The sequence below is a fragment of the Podarcis filfolensis genome, assembly GCF_964270895.1.
Source record: "Podarcis filfolensis genome assembly, chromosome: 9".
In the NCBI taxonomy this organism is placed as follows: domain Eukaryota; kingdom Metazoa; phylum Chordata; class Lepidosauria; order Squamata; family Lacertidae; genus Podarcis; species Podarcis filfolensis.
Window position 1 is genome coordinate 76540401 of NC_139610.1, and position 16738 is coordinate 76557138.

A 16738-nucleotide genomic window follows, 5' to 3' on the forward strand; every position below is an offset into this window, starting at 1 on the left:
CACACACACAAAAAAACAAAAGTTTCCTTTTGTGTTCCTTGGAATAGTGCGTTTTACAGTGAAGTTCTTTTAGGAAAATAAAGCAGCCCTTAAGACAACATGGAAACCAACCCAAAAGCAATTTGGTCCTCACAACTTCGCGTGTCCAACAGGGAATGATATGACAGTTGACCTTCAGATGCACAAACACCCGCATGGAATATTATAGATATGTGTCTAATGCAGACAAAATCGCGTTCCAGCTTGCAGATCCCCAAAGAGAGGCCTGCCACAGGAGCAAAGGAAGTACCATCAGAGAGAGGGAAAGAGAGAAGAGGCTGTCAAGGCAGTTCTGTGGATTTTACAGGCTCGTCCAAAATGAACATTTGCAACATAACTAAGTTCCGTTAGGTGTTTGTTTGTTAAAGTTCAAACTGTGCAGCAAACTACTGAGCACAGGGACAGACGTGCACAAACGCCCTCACTCTCCGTCTTGGGCTGCCTCTCCGTGTTTCCCGGTGCCCTGGTGGTTTCCTCCACACCTTCATAAAGCCCTGCTTTGCTCCTGCAGCTGTGAGCTGGATTCTGGGTCTGCTGAACTTGAGGAGCTACAACGGCAGCCTCTGCCTTGAGAGAGAAAGGAATATACAGAGACTGTACTGCTGGAGAACTGTGGCAAACTCTAGACTGCAGAGGAGAAGAGTTTGCCACCGAGCTGTGCCAGGACTGTTTCCTGCAGCTGAGCAGAGGTGTTGCACAGAAGAGACGTGCATGCCGCATGGTTTACTCACAGCCTTGAAAACCTTTCTATTTATTATTGTTCCTCTCCCCGAGCCAGCTCCTCGGCCGCCACCTTGCAGGCAGGAGAGGGCGGGCGTGGGTGTGCGGTTGTAGAGCCTGGCACATTTCTTCTGCCATCTGACGGTGTAAACCCTTTTCGGAGGTCACGAACTTTTTAAAACAAACAGCGCTGAGGTCATTGTGAGTGGGAAACAAGACAAAATGTGAGCCGCTGGAGGAGAGGAAGGGGAGCCAAACGTGGTGGAACAATGAGAGCTCTTAAAAGCTAATGAAATGCCTCGTTAATCATGGGGATGAAGGGACTTGGAAATGGGGGAAACAACAAACTGTGCCGATCCAGCTTGCACCTATCAAGCCCCTCATTTCCACCCAACCACTTGGGAAATCAGCGCCGAGGACAGGATTCTACACTTGGACAAAGACCGGGTTTTTGAAGTTAAGAGCACCAGATGTGGAACCCCTCCGAGCACTCAGGGCTCCCCTTTCAAGCACAGCAGGGTCAGCCTTACGCTCGGAGGTCAAACGGGCAACTGGGATCGACTCCTGGGTAGATGCACAGAATCGAAGGAGAGCTTGCCAAAGACAGAGGCGGATTTGGAGCAGAGCGACCGGTTCCGCTGCGCAGGGCGCCAAGCTAAGGGGGTGCCGCAACTATGATGTAATGAACTGAGTGGAGTGGAAGTCAAGGCGGAGGGGGGAGATTTTGGCCTCACACAGGGTGCCGCTGGAATCTGAAAGACCAAAGTCTGCCCTTGCCAAAGATGCCTTCTACTACTCAAGGCATGGAGCTGTGATGTGAAGTTTGAGAATCGGGGGGAGAACTGGCCCCTTCCCACCCTCTGCACTGCAGCCAGGAGAAATGAGACCCAATGGGCCTCTCTGGTAAAGCGACTGGTGCAATGTTGGTGCTGGATGCAGGCAGTACGCTTAAACTAAGTCCCCTTTTATGGGCTAAAGACACGTTTATCCCATCCCCTTAGTAGTCCTACACCAAAAACTTAATAATGTATTCTGCAAATGGAGCAACACATCTTGGCTGAGGTTCTTTGATTGCTCATTCATGCCCACATTTGTAAGGCTGATACGTCCAAAACCTGTTTACATCAATGTGGCCATGAGAGTCTTCCCATCTTCCCATCAGTAATGGTACAAAACACTGGGGCAGAATTTTTGGAAGGCAGGTAAATGTTCTCACCATTTGGGATATTCAGATTGCACTGCTTATTTAGAGAGACGTTTTAGTGTTCAGTCCGGACTCATACATACAACTTTCTGTGTGCAGGAGAAGTCTGAACAAAGGTTTAGATCCTGCTGTGCACTGAGGACCAAATCAGTACAGAGCATCCATCTGCTTGAAGGTAGAAGGAAAATCCAAAAACAACCATGTGAGTAAGAATTTTTCTCTGGGATAGACTCAGCTCTGTCCGAGAAGTCAGGTGAGAGCACCAGAGAAGACAGACACCAAATGGGAGGCATTCAATCGACTGGGATTGAGATGCAGAAAACTCAGGGATGGGACCTTACTCTCAAGAAAAGGGCAGCAAAAAGGAGCAAGAGGCTGAAGCAACTCCCCTGAGATTAAAGGCTGTAACATTTCCTGCTGATGTTTTCGTTTGGGAAAATGGCAAGTAAGGAGGAGTCATGATAAAAGTGCCTGAAAGGGAGCTTCTGCCTCCCTCTCTCACAACACCCAGTGGGGCCGTCCAACAAAAGTGGAAGACCAGGTCCTATCTCCAGTATGAATGGCCCATCACACCCATTGCTGAGATTTCAGTTGAAGCAGGCTTCCTATTTGATTGACCACTTTGGGAACAGGATCCTGGGCTGCATGGGCTTTTGATCTGACCCAGCAGCCATGTTCTTCTTACACCCCTTAACACTCTTTGAAAAACACCGCAGGAGAGAGATATTTGCTTTTCCAGCAGAAACTCGCAGGGGTATTTGGCTGCACAAAGGCCAAGCCAGCCATGTGGAACTGGCCAGGCTGAGCCAGCGAAAGAGGCAGAGGGTGGAAAAGGGAATGTTTGCCGTCTGCGAGCTGTCAAAATCCCAGGAGGAGAGGACGGGGGCAGCTCAGCATCCTGTTCCTGCCTGGTATTGCAGCCTCAGAGATGGCCAGGCAGACTCGCCTCAACCCATCCTTATTATGCAATCGCTCTTATCCATCAGGGATAGAATTACTTGCACACTTCCCCGAAGGCACCAATGTGCAAGGTTCCATTTCAAACTACCAATGATACTACAATTTCCACTCAGCCGGATTGCTCTCACCCCTTCGTGAACCTGCTCAGAATTTTTTTGGAGAAAAGACCGTCAGGCAGGCAAAGGAGACAGATTTGTCCTGCACGGCATCCGATGCCTTTTTAGGAAAGCTGGTGCGCTCTGCTTGCGCCGTATCGGGCACCCAGTGCCTCCAGGGGCAAGAGGACTGCACTCTCAGTGGCCGCCCCAGAGACTGCGGTGCATGAACTAGACACGGTAGCCACTCAGGAATGACACCAAATTCTGGGCAGCAACAACAACCCAAACTCTCTTTTAGAGCCAAGCAGACAAGGGATCTTGGGGACGTCCAATGATCAAGAACAAAACTGATTACTTTTACCTATTTCACACTAACTTTGGATCATGAGTCAAAAGCTCAGCTGGGCCACCAATAAGAAGAGCCTGCTGGATCAGGCCAAGGGCCCACCCAGTCCAACATCCTGTTCTCACAGGGGCCAAATAGGTGTCTCTTCTGGGAAATCCACAAGCAAGATTTGAGCACAAGAGCCTTCTCCCCTTCAGTGCCCTTGGCCGTTGCTGCAGAGCAGACTCACCCTGGTTAGTAGCCATTGACCGCCCTCTGCCCCTCCATGAATTTGCCCAATCCTCTTCTAAAGCCATCTGGGTTGCTGGCCGTCACGGCCCCCTGTGGGAGCGAGTTCCATAACTTAATTATGAACTATGATTTTGCTCCACTCAAGTGGAGTACAGTCAAATCCATGTAGCATCTCCGGCTCATGGAGCATGGTGCGTACACCAAATGTATGGCTCATCTCATCCCTGTGCACATGAGGCCTGTCAGCCACAAAGGACAGATGAGTGAGATGGGCTTGTGCACCCAATCACACCTTACACTTGGGGAAAGAGTTTATGGAGGCATGAGAGACACCCACCCACCCACTTCCCTGAAGAATAGAAAGTAAAGTGAATTAAAATGATGGTAGGTGCAAACACACAGCAGAGCTTCTGACTGCAGCATCACAATTCTCCTGTACAATTTGAGGGTGAGACCACACTTGGTGAGCCGATGTAAGAAACAGAAACTGGGCAAGATGGTAGACGGTTTTGTCTAATTGGGTTCCACCATAACCAGCAACCTCTCCATCGATGCTGAGCTGAACAAGCACATTGACAGGGCAGACACAGCAATGCCTCTCCTCTCCAAAAGGGTCTGGGAGAAGGTGATGCTAATGTCCAATACCAAGATGAAGGTCCACCAGGCTTGTGTGCCGAGTACGCTGCTTTATGGAAGTGAGTTGTGGGCAATTTACAACCACCAGGAACGACGCTTCAATGCCTTCCTTCAGGAGGATTTTGGGCATCACACGGCAAACAGTCTCAAACAAAGATGTGCTCTCCCAAGCACACATTCCCAGCATGTTCATGCTCCTGCCTCAGCGATGTCTACACTGACTTGATCATGTCCACAGAATGGAAGATGGCAGGATCCCCAAGGACATGATCTACAGCAGGCATGGGCAAACTCAGCCCTCCAAATGTTTTTGGGACTACAATTCCCATCACCCATGACCATTGGTCCTGTTAGCTAGGGATGATGGGAGCTGTAGTCCCGAAACATCTGGAGGGCCGAGTTTGCCCTTGCTTGATCTACAGGCACCAGGCAATATTGGAAGACCAGCTCTGCATTGCAAAGACGTCTGCAAATACAATATGAGGGCTGGCAACATCAACCCTTGGGGCCACCCTGTTTCCTCCTAGATGATCTTTCATCCTGCAGAGGGTCTGCTCATGCTTTTCGAGGTAGGACCGAGTGCATCAGGATGGGATTGTCGCCAAATAGGGAGGTGGCGCGCAGAGTGTCCTCAAAAGGTCTCTGGCTACGTGAACGAGGAGGACACGAACCTGCGCCGGAGTGCGCAAGCCGCCTGCTGAACAAGCCTGAATCGGAGTTGCTTTCCTTAGGAATTTTTCGGTAAGGAAATGAAAACACATGGGGTTCTCTCCCTCTCCGCCAAATACCACGTTAATTCCGAAAAGGCCTTTTTCATTAGATGATCTATACACAAGGGCTACAGATTACAAAAGCAGAAAATTAAATTGTAAACTGTACAGTGATGCCTCGAAGAGAGAGAAGCGGGAGAAGGGGAGTAACCAGAGACGCCAATTCCTTCTCCTCCTCCTGCCCTTCGCGTGGAATGAGCGCCAGGGAAGGCTACAGGGTTTCATAATCTATAAACCACCGCGGACGGGTTAGATCCTTATCGCCTTTAAACTGTAACTCAGCCCGAACTGAAGTTCCCAGAGTTCAGTTCATTTCGGAGGATGGAAGGGCTTAATGTGAATTAAGGGTTTTGATTCTCCTTCTCTCCCCTCCCCACTCCCAGTTGTATTTTCCATAGACATTTTTCTGCAGCTCCAAGTGAGCACACCCAGGTTAATAAAAGAATTTCTGTCGGGCTCCAGCATCTCACATGCAAAAAAAGTTGTTGTTGCAAAGAAGTTCATTCCCCACCATGAGCTTGTGGAGAAGACCTGGCCACCACACTCACAAGGGTTGCCCACTCTTGGTCAGCATCCCCCACTGACTTCTGTGGTCTAAACCACAGAGCCTAGGGCTTGCCGATCAGAAGGTCAGAAGTTCGAATCCCCGTGACGGGGTGAGCTCCCGTTGCTCGGTCCCTGCTCCTGCCAACCTAGCAGTTCAAAAGCACCTCAAAGTGCAAGTAGATAAATAGGTACCACTCTGGCAGGAAGGTAAACGCCGTTTCCATGCGCTGCTCTGGTTCGCCAGAAGCGGCTTAGTCATGCTGGCCACATGACCCGGAAGCTGTACGCCGGCTCCCTCGGCCAGTAAAGCGAGATGAGCACCGCAACCTCAGAATCGGCCACGACTGGACCTAATGGTCAGGGGTCCCTTTACCTTTACCTAAAGCACAGACGTGCTGCTACGGTCACATCTAGACTTGGTGGGTCTCTGTCTTGGGTGGACCATCCCTCCTCCCTCGCAACATTCACCCCCCAACCTGGCTTCATCTTCACTTAGCTCTCCCTAGATGCCCTGCAATATCCACAATGTGAGGGAACCCATCCAGAACAGGCCCTTTTGCACCACATTGGACAAGCAAACCATCCACTTGCAAGTGAAAGCACAAACAGAAGACGGCTCACAGTGCAACTCCCTGCACGTCTCCGAAGAGGTTAAGCCGGACGGCTTCCTCTCCAGGGAAGCATGCTCAAAACTGCTGCCCTGGTTAGCCAAAGGAAGGATTAGCTTTTCGTAAGCCAGCCTGGGAACCTGCTGAAGGGCAGGTATGCATAAAATAAATTCATTAAGGATATTTTGCCCCGGGGGAAGTTGCCGAATGCTGCAAGACTTCAAAGCGAGCTATTTGCAAATGCGCGGCCCTTCTCCACCTCTTTGCAAGATTGAGAAAGTGCTCCGTGAGAGTAGTCCCATGGGATCTCTGCTAATTCACCTACTGATCAGAAGGACCTTGCATGCCGCCCTGCTCTTCTTGGGCTCTGTGAAAAGTTTCTGATTTGGACACACCAGGCAGTTCCCTCCAGGGATGTTTGCCATGAGCTTTATTCCCTTGAGACTGCCCTGCAGGAGGCTGGGCTCTGCCAGGGGCAGAGAGAAGACAGCCTATTGCTGACATTCATCTGTCTCCAGAGACAATGGAGTGTGCTTCTGGGGGTGAAAATATTTTTTTTCTTCTGAAGTCATGCTACAGTGTATTTAATTATTTTGTATTAGGTGCCTTTTTGAGAATTAACCTTTTCACATTCTTTTCTTCAGATGACAGTGATAACGTAAACTGTACCTAGTTTGCATGAATTAATAATAATTAATAAAATTTAAAAATATTATCCTACGGCCTTCCAAAAATATTCGGGTCACTTTTTGGATTCTTTTCATATGATTCTTGCTGCGGGTGTTAATGTTTCCTTACTCGGGAGCAGGGACAGAGGACGGATCTGTTTTAAACAGATTTATACACGTGTTCTGAGTTTTGGGCAGAGGTGACCCAATCAAGCTTTGCCCACAACACAGTGTCTCTTGCATCAAGCACCCATTAGGCTGGAGACGCTCCTGTGACTAATTATATGCAAAAACCTCACATATAATATAAGCATAATAGATACATGAGCCAAGTCCTAGGTAGTACTATATGTTTGCAGCATAATTTTATACATATAATTACACTTAGGTTTTTTATTTATTGCATTTCTGCCCCCCTTTTCCCCCAAGAAGCCCAATGTGGCAACTCTGCTCCCCCCTGCCATTTTATCCTCACAACAGCCTTGTCAGGTAGGGCAGGCTGAGAGTGGGCAACTGGCTGTGGGGGGATTCGAACTCAGTGTTGCATGTGTCTGTTTATGTGCCAGTTACTATAGGAAACCTGGAGGGCAGATGCAAATGCTATTATATGAATATTAATGCATATAACATACGAAAATTGTTCTTATTTTTAGTGGAGCTGAAAAGCAACAACACTTTTTTCTAACTGAGACCAAGGAGCAAGAAGGGAATCTGAAAAAGGTCTGTGCAGAGAAGCTCAGCGTTCATATTTGCAGAGAATCCCATCCCAACTGGGAGCACGCATAACGTGGAATATGAGCAGGAGCCGGGCAGTTAAACCGTGCAGTGTGTTGGGAGCCAGGTTCAAATCCAGCAGAGAAGCTCCCTGGGTGGCCTCCTAGGCCACATTAGGCTGCAAAGATAAGGCAAGGAAACAGATGAGCAAGTCAAGGTAGGCAGAGTTTGGCTTCTTCCAGTATAAAATTCCAGCTTTCCAGGTGCAGGATTGCTCCAATCTCTCAGCCTCATTTACTGTCCATGCTTGCAATAGCTGTCGAGCCTGAAAGATCTGAGTTTTGGTTGCAGCCAAAGCTTGCAATGCCAACCAGAGTTATTCCTCAACTCTGCAGCTTTGCTGCCAAACCTCACCCACTCTCTGAACCTGTTGTGGAGCCTGCAAACACACAACTGCCTGCCCCAGCGGCGCGCGAGGAGCTAAAAGTTCAAACACCCCCAGAGCACTGGGAGAGCGAAGCATGGAAAACTAATCTTATTTTAACGGTCTCATATACCAAGCAAATTTCTCTGCTGTCCCGACCTTAAAGATGTCTTAGCATTTCTCCCTATCATATTTATTGATCCTATCACATTGATAGGGCCGTGGCAAACAGATAACTAAGGCAATTAACCCAGAGGTGAACTCTGGAGCCCAGAAGAATCTGCACGCGAGGCTGAGAGACAACTGGGTGGGAGATTTCCTGGAGAGAGGCAGCCCAGAGGCATGTGGGGCAGAGAGGCAGCAGCAGCAGCCTCCTCCAAATGGGCCAGGATCCTCCAGGAAAACAGCCCGGATCCTGCAGCCAGGACGCCAGGCCACAGACCACACCCCCTCCTGCCTCCCTCGGTGACACTTCTGACCTGTTGCCTTCATGTCTGCTTCATGCCACATGTCCCAAAGTTTTCACTTTGTTCCATAAACAGTGTTTATTATATGTTATTGGCTATTAAGAGAAAGACCCCACAAAACTGCCTTAAATTGAGCCAGGACCATTGGGTTCATGCTCAGCGCTGCCCACATTGACCTTTCTGACTGGTTGGTTGGTTGCCTGCCCTGCATCCTCAGTTCCCAGGTTGTGTTACAGTATTAAAAACATTTTTAAAAACTTTTAAACATTTTTAAAACACCTTCTAACCCTCCGCACAAAGAAAATTAGCCTGCAAGAGCTGAGTGGTTAAATTAAGCCAGAGTACCTTCCAAAAGCTCATCTCATCCGCAAAGCTTTAGACGCGGACCGCTTTGGGATGCGGGTGGCGCTGTGGGTTAAACCACAGAGGCTAGGACTTGCCGATCAGAAGGTCGGCGGTTCGAATCCCTGCAATGGAGTGAGCTCCCGTTGCTCGGTCCCTGCTCTTGCCAACCTAGCAGTTCGAAAGCACGTCAAAGTGCAAGTAGATAAATAGGTACCGCTCCGGCGGGAAGGTAAACGGTGTTTCCATGCGCTGCTCTGGTTCGCCAAAAGCGGCTTAGTCATGCTGGCCACATAACCCAGAAGCTATACACCGGCTCCCTCGGCCAGTAAAGCGAGATGAGTGCCGCAACCCCAGAGTCGGCCATGACTGGACCTAATGGTCAGGGATCCCTTTACCTTTACCTTCCAAAAGCTCATCTCATCCGCAAAGCTTTAGACTTATTCAACTCAACCCGATGAGCTTATGAAGACAGGAGAACAAGAAGAAATGACTCTCCTGGCTCAGCATCTATCCCATGTTTTCAAAGATCTGGAGGTTTAATTGTACTCTTTTCCTTATCTGTCCAATATCCGCGCTGGGCATGCCCCATTGGAAGGCCAACTTAGAATCCCAGAACCGGCATTGCGGAGTTGGGACTCCAGGGGTCACCTTGCCCAATGCCCTGCAATGCGGCTATCAAAGCGAACGGATCCCTGACCGATGGCTATCCAACCTCTGTTTAGAAACCTCCAAGGAAGGGGAACCCACCACTCTCAAAGGAGTCCCTTCCACTGCTGGACAGCTCTTACTGTCAGAAAGCTCTTCCTAACCTTTAGCTGGGATCTCCTTTCTTGCCGTTTGAATCCACTGGAGGTCCAGCTAGAATGAGACCTGGTGGGAGGACCTGGGGGGTGGGGGGCTATGGCTCTTCCAGGCATAGGAAAGACCCTCATGGCAGGAGCAGGCATTGGGAGTACAAGGAAGGGACCCAAAGGGAGAGACAAAGAGCAAGAATCTGAAAAGCGAGACAGAAACAGAGCCCAGAGTGGAAAGGCAATGGCTGGGGTGGGGAAGAAGAGAGAGAGGAGCTTTAATGGCCTCGAATAAACTTGTTCTGAAAAGGAACACAAAGTGAAGATCAATTTACAGCAATAACAGCAGCAGCAAATCAATAGCCTGACCCACTTTCAGCTTATCGAGGGCAAACGTGGAGACTTTGCAAGACAGACGGGGAGAAGAGCGTCAGGCCAACAAGGGCAGCCCCTCTGACCAGAGAAGCCTCTTGCTCCACTGACAGAGCTTCTGCGAAAGCTGCTGGGGAAACCTCAAGAAACGGAGCTTCCCATTCCTGAGGGCGGGCTTCCCAGGAGAGGAGCTAAATGGCCCCCAGCAAAAGCTCCTCTGGAATCATGGACATCCAATGAAGCTGAACGTTGGGAGACTCAGGAAATCATTGAACTACAGAACTCCCTCCCACCAGGAGGCTGGGATGGCCACCACCTTGGATGGCTCTAAAAGATGAGGAGACAAATACACAGAGGAGGAGAGGATTCTCCAAGGCCACTGGCCAGGATGGCTCTGCTCTGCCTCCACATTCGGAGACAGCAATGTTTCTGAAGACCACATGCTGGAAACCACAGACGGGGAGAGGACCCTTGTGCTCAGATCCTGCTGGCAGGCATCCCATAATGGGCATCTGTTTGGCCACTGTGAGAAGAGGATGCTGGATGGACCACTGGCCAGATCCAGCCGGGCTCTTCTCATGTTATGGTCTTAGGATCCTGTCTGAGCAGCTCCTATGTCGGGGGGGGGGGGGTGACCTCTCAACACATGACAGGAAACTTCCTCTATCTCCCCACAACTTTAGCTTCAAGATAGGGGTTGGCAAACTTTTTCAGCAGGGGACCGGTCCACTGTCCCTCAGATCTCGTGGGGGGCCGGACCATATTTTGAAGGGAAAAAATGAACAAACTCCTATGCCCCACAAATAACCCAGAGATGCATTTTAAATAAAAGGACACATTCTACTCATGTAAATTCCTGGACCGTCCACGGGCCAGATTTAGAAGGCAATTGGGCTGGATCCGGCCCCTGGGCCTAAGTTTGCCTACCCATGTTCAAGAGCTATCAAGACATAAAGATGTAGCTGCAGCCTGGATGAGATAAGGTCTCGGGAAGAGAGCAGGGACTCAGCAGGGCCTTCAACCGGAAGGAGAAGTCCTTCCAGATGAGGAGTCCATGCTTTGAAGGCCCCCAGCTTTTGGAGGCTCCAGGTAAGAGAGCTGGAGCCCCTCTGTGGTGTTAATGTTGTAAACCACTTGGGGGATAGAAGACAAGAAGCAGGACACACATCTGAAAATGCTTTCATGCCGTGAGGTTGCCTGGCAGCTCTCTCTGGGCACCATGGAGAACGACTCAGCCTCAACACCCACCCACAAGGACCTTTCTCTTCTGAGAAGGAACGGACTAGGGTCAGACTGATTCAAATCCCCACGCGGCCGTGAAGCTCATGGGGGTGACCTTGGACCTGTCACTGCGTCTCAGCCTAAGCTCCCTCACAGGGTTGTTGTGGGAATCAGATGAGGAGCTGGAGGAGACCCACATGGAGCTCTGGGAGAAAAAGGTGGGATTGAAACGCAGTAAGTCATAAATAATGCTGCAGCTGCTGATTTCTAGGGACAGGGAGAAACGAGGGGACTTTCCTTATGCTACACCTGGCCTGCTCAGTATTGGGGAACCCAGGACAACCTGGTGCCCTCCAGATGTTTCAGGCAACAACTGGGTGGGGCTGGCAGGAATTGTCGCCCAAAACATCTGGAGGGTGCCAGGATGGGGCTCGGCTGGGATAGGGCATTACGCAGAAGGATAACCTCAGAGACCTTCCTCTGGTCCCAGGACCAGAGAAAGTTGGCTGAGAGGAAGACGCTCTCGCTGTGGCCCTGCCTTCTTGGGCGGAACATGGAATTCTGCCTGAGACCAAGGTTCCAAGAATCCTTCAAGGGCAGCCCTACATCTCAAGCACGTGGCAGGAATCCAAGCTAGGCGGCTCAGGAACCAAAACAAGCAGAAATGGCATTCCTAGCTTGCCTGGCTAAGACACCACTGACAGCAGAAGGGACCCCTCAGGAAGTTGGTGGACTCTCTTCCCTTGGAGGTTTTTTTTTATATAATAATATTTTATTAAGTTTAACAATAGAAAAATACATAAAACACACAGAAAAATAATAAACAACAATACAATCTTTCACAAAAAAGAAAAAGACAATCAAAAACACCACGAATAACATAAATAACCTAAAACAAACACAAATCACTCTTTTCTAATTATTCATCTTTAGTTAACTTATTTTCCTGACTTCCTCACACCTCCCTTTTTTGTATCCCTCTTTAACAATTAGCTCAGCAAATTCATATCGTACTGCTTTGTCCTTAAATGTTTACCTCCCAAATTTATAATTTCCAATTTTTATCTCTTGTTACTAGAACTTCTTCTTTTAATTTCAATATCATCCACATTCATACATTTTACAGTACTTCTGTAAATAAATTTTAAATTTCCTCCAGTCTTCTTCCACCAACTCTTCTCCCTGGTCTCGGATTCTGCCAGTTATCTCAGCCATTTCCATATAGTCAATTACTTGCATCTGCCATTCTTCCAAGGTGGGTAGATCTTGCGTCTTCCAATGCTTCGCAATAAGTATTCTTGCTGCTGCTGTAGCATACATAAAGAAAGTTCTGTCCTTCTTTGACACCAATTGGCCAACCATGCCTAGGAGAAAGGCCTCTGGTTTCTTCACAAATGTGCATTTAAGCACCTTTTTCATTTCATTATAAATCATTTCCCAGAAAGCCTTAATCTTCGGACATGTCCACCAAAGGTGAATGAATGTACCTTCAATTTCATTACATTTCCAACATTTATTCTCGGGCAAATGGTAGATTTTTGCAAGCATGACTGGGGTCATGTACCACCTATACATCATTTTCATAATATTCTCTCTTAAGGCATTACATGCCGTAAATTTAATCCCGGTGGCCATCCGTCCCTTGGAGGTTTTTAAGCAGAGGTTGGGTGGCCATCTGTCAGGGATGCTTTAGTTGGGATCCTGCATTGCAGGGGGTTGGACTAGATGACCCTTGGGTCCCTTCCAGCTCTACAACTCTCTAAATCTATGACCCCAGCAAAGGAGGGCCAGGCTGTGTTCCAGGAGGTGTTGGGAGGAGAGAGGTGTCCTCTGGGAGAGGGAATCCCATTGTCCCCCAAATGACTGACCCAACCACCAATACTTGATTCAGCTTTCTTGACACAGGCAGAAGCAAGCCTCAGACAGAAGCAAGTCCATTGAACAACAACCCAGAAACAAGGAATTGCCCATGGGAGGCATGCATGCCATTCCTTTGGCCTGGCCCTTGCACGACCCCACCCACAGGCTTCAGGTTGGGATTCCATGGCAGGAAGGTGAAATTCAGGTTCTGGTTCCACATCCCGCTGCCTCTCCTGGCAGCCCAGAGCGACTCGCTTTTCCGCCCGCTCTGGGGTTCAAGGCCGAGACGGCTTTCCTCCAGGCTGACAAAGGGGGAGCTTGTGGCCTGGGCGCTCTGCGCAGGGGCTCTCCTCTTTGGGCCCCCTCCCCGCTGCACCCTTATGCACACACGGAGCGAGATACAGCCGCCCAGCGAAGTCTGCGGTCCTGTTATCAGGGCCTTTTCTTTCTGTTTTATCGCCAGCCGCAGCCGAGTTCAGGGAGAGCAGGAAAGGAGGGGGGTCAGGTGCAGGTCAGGGTGTGGTGTTGCCCCTGCTCCCTTATCAGCAGCTGAAGAAAGTGAATCCACCTGGTTTGTTTCTGGCTGTTAAGTGCGGCAGGGTCAGCCAGCATAGCAGCGGGTCGCCCAGAGTTCACCCTTCCTCCGGCCGCCTCGGTTATCGGCGGCGGCAGCGCTCAGCTCATCAACTTTCTCCACCTTGCAAGCAGCAATTTCCTGGTCCTCCGCGGCTCGCCCCTCCCTGTAATCTAAACAGACAGGGCTCCGCACTCGGTGGCAGCCTTGCGCACTAATGCGCCAGCCACTCCTCCCCACCCCACCCCACCCCCCGCCCCGTCCCGGTGCTAATGGGATGACAGCCCCTGTTAGCCAAGCTCCACTTGCTCTCTTCTCCTGCTCTGATAGTCCCCCCTGGGGCAAGGCGTGTCCCCGGAGGAAAGGGCGTTCCCCAGCTGGAGCTGCACCAGCAACTCAACCGGTCAGGGTCTTAGCAAAGGGCCTGATTAGCTGCGGCTCAGAGGGAGGCCGTTGGATTTGGGAGCGATGCAAGTAGCACCATGGCCCCAAGACTGGGGTCCTGGGGTGAGATGAACCCACATACTGAGAGAAGGGCAAATTTAAACTTGGGAAGAAGTTCGTTCCCTGGAGAGAATCAGACGTCTGTTGTTTCAGGTGGTCTCAGAGATATGGGGTGCATTGCTGCTGCTGCTTTTGAGCCTGTGGCCGGCCAGAAGTCATAGCTATTTGAGATTCCTACTGTTCTGCTTCAAAAAGGGACGCAGGTGGCGCTGTGGGTTAAACCACAGAGCCTAGGACTTGCTGATCAGAAGGTCAGCGGTTCAAATCCCCGTGACGGGGTGAGCTCCCGTTGCTCAGTCCCTGCTCCTGCCAACCTAGCAATTCAAAAGCACGTCAAAGTGTAAGTAGATAAATAGGTACCGCTCCAGCGGGAAGGTAAATGGCGTTTCCGTGCGCTGCTCTGGTTCGCCAGAAGTGGCTTAGTCATGCTGGCCACATGACCCAGAAGCTGTACGCCGGCTCCCTTAGCCAGTAAAGCGAGATGAGCGCCGCAACCCCAGAGTCGGTCACGACTGGACCTAATGGTCAGGGGTCCCTTTACCTTTACCTTACTGCTCTGCTTCACTCTAAGGTCCCTGGCAGTCAAAAGAACATTGCTGTTGCCAGTGGGTGAGGCAGGAAGATGTGCCACTAGCTGAAAGGTACCCTATACAGGCCAGAAAACAACTCAAAGGGGCTTCTCTCTATTAATCAGGGATCCGAACGTTATAGAGGCAAGTTCAGGATTACACCTAGACCAAGAAAAATTAATTCCAATGCACCCTGCTCCACTTACAGACTTGCTCAATTCCACAGGGATAGTGGATTTAAGGGGACACTCCCTGGATTCAGTACAATGGCCAAGACAGCACAGTGGGCAGAATTCTGTGTCTCTAATCAGAGAATCTTAAGAGTTTGAAGAGACCCCCAGGGTCATCTAGTCCAACCCCCCACAATGCAGGAATCTCAATGAAAGCATCCATGACAGATAGCCATCCAACCTCTAGACACGCAGGACACAGGTTCAGACATGATACTTTCGCTAGGGGGAATGGAGTCCCTTGGAAGCTGGTGGACTCTCCTTCCTTGGAGGTTTTTAAGCAGAGCTTGGATGGACTCCTGGGTGACTCCCATGACCTCTTCCAACTCTGCCATTCTGTGATTCTATAATAGGTGTCTTTGGTGGGGAGCTTATTTTGCTGAACCTATTTTAGCTCACCGGGCTGCTGCAACGATCACATTGGGCAGAGATACAGAGGAACCTGTTCTGAACCCTTGAGGACAGTATCCCGTCACTTCGCCTTTAGAGCTTCCGCCTATACAAGCCTGACCTTGCGCTGCATTTCTCTAATCACTGGTTGTCTGTCATAAAGCCAACTGGTACAGGATGCAGCTCTGCCGGCTGCCAAGGCTGTGCCACCAGCAGCAAAGAGCTCTGCCCGGTCCCTGTAAGGATCACACACAACGTGGTAGCGCATGGCTCTCTCTGGAACCTGGACAGCGGATGAGAGACCATCCTGGCTGTGAGTCCCGGAAGACCTGCTCCCTGCCTTGCTGGCCTGAGAGGCCCTGACTAACTCCAGCTACAAAAGCCGAGGCTCCAGAATAGACTCTTGGGCTTCTTGCTGTTTTTGATATTGTATGTATCTTCATTTTAGTTCTTGTTATGATTTATGAGGAAATTGTTTGATGCTGTATTTATTGCTCAGGACTACTCTTGTTATGTTTGTAATTGCTTTTTTTCATGTTTGTAAGCTGCCTTGAACACGGCTGGAGCAATGGAAAGATGGCATACAAACAAAATGACTCACGGCCAAAAGCACGGGCTGCCGCCCCATGGAGTGCGCAGCGCAACGGAGGGCTGCTGGTGTCTAAGTCACCTATCATGCACAGCTGCTTCGTGGGAGCATCTAAAAACAGTGCTGTTCCAAGAAACTTTGTGAGATGATGGAATTCCAGAACGGGGGAGCCAACTGCAGCTGAATGCGGGTCTGAAGGCACATCCGAATGGGAATAATGCAGAAGGAACCAACCACAGCAACTGTCGGCGCAGGTGCCTGTGCATTCAGAGGATGGGCACTGGTTCACTGGCAGAGAGCATGGTTTGCATGCAGATAGTCCAAAGTTTGATTCCCAGCAGGGCTAACCTGAAGAACCACTGCTGCCAGTCAGTGTAGGCGATACTGAGCTAAATGGAACAGCGTCTGACTCGGTAGAAGGTGGAGCACCTGACATTTCCATGTTCCTTTGCTCCCGATGGGCAGGGAATTTGGGTCCACATCCCAAAAGACTAGCTGGTGATACGTGGCTGGACTGGGGTTAGAAAGTATTGGCCCAGTTACTTTGGCTCCTGCTCCCCCCTCCTGAACCTTTTACCCCCCTAACCTTTTACAAGGAGGCGTTAAAAAAAAAGAAGCCAAAAAAGAGAGAGTCGCTTTTTAGTGGGGGTAGAGTGTTGCACCCTGAACCCCACCCAAGATGCCCCAAAAACCCATTTCTCAGCTGTCGCCTCGCTCAGTTCCACCAAGTGGGATTTCACCAAGATTCAGCAAAGTTCAACCCGCACGTCTGGAGGAAGTGTGGAGTTCAGGCAACACCTCGCAGCCCTCGTAGAGTAATTACAGCTGCATCCAAACCACAGGGAGATTAAGTGCTATTTTC

The 16738-nt window shown here is 50.0% G+C and overlaps 1 protein-coding gene and 1 long non-coding RNA gene across 4 annotated transcripts in view; one reads left to right on the plus strand and one right to left on the minus strand.

The window, feature by feature from the left end:
* Positions 1–16738, plus strand: part of LOC310742534 — a 353556-nt gene that overhangs the window by 53483 nt on the left and 283335 nt on the right. The gene's annotated exons all lie outside the window — the stretch shown is intronic.
* Positions 1–16738, minus strand: part of EXOC6B (exocyst complex component 6B) — a 215447-nt gene that overhangs the window by 20660 nt on the left and 178049 nt on the right. Inside the window, exon 21 of one of the 3 annotated variants that reach the window (XR_014538429.1) lies at positions 8829–9089. The exons of the other annotated variants lie outside the window; for them this stretch is intronic. The gene's annotated coding sequence lies outside the window, so the exon portion shown is untranslated. Of the gene's footprint in view, positions 1–8828; positions 9090–16738 lie in introns of those variants that run through there. 3 annotated transcript variants of the gene reach the window in all.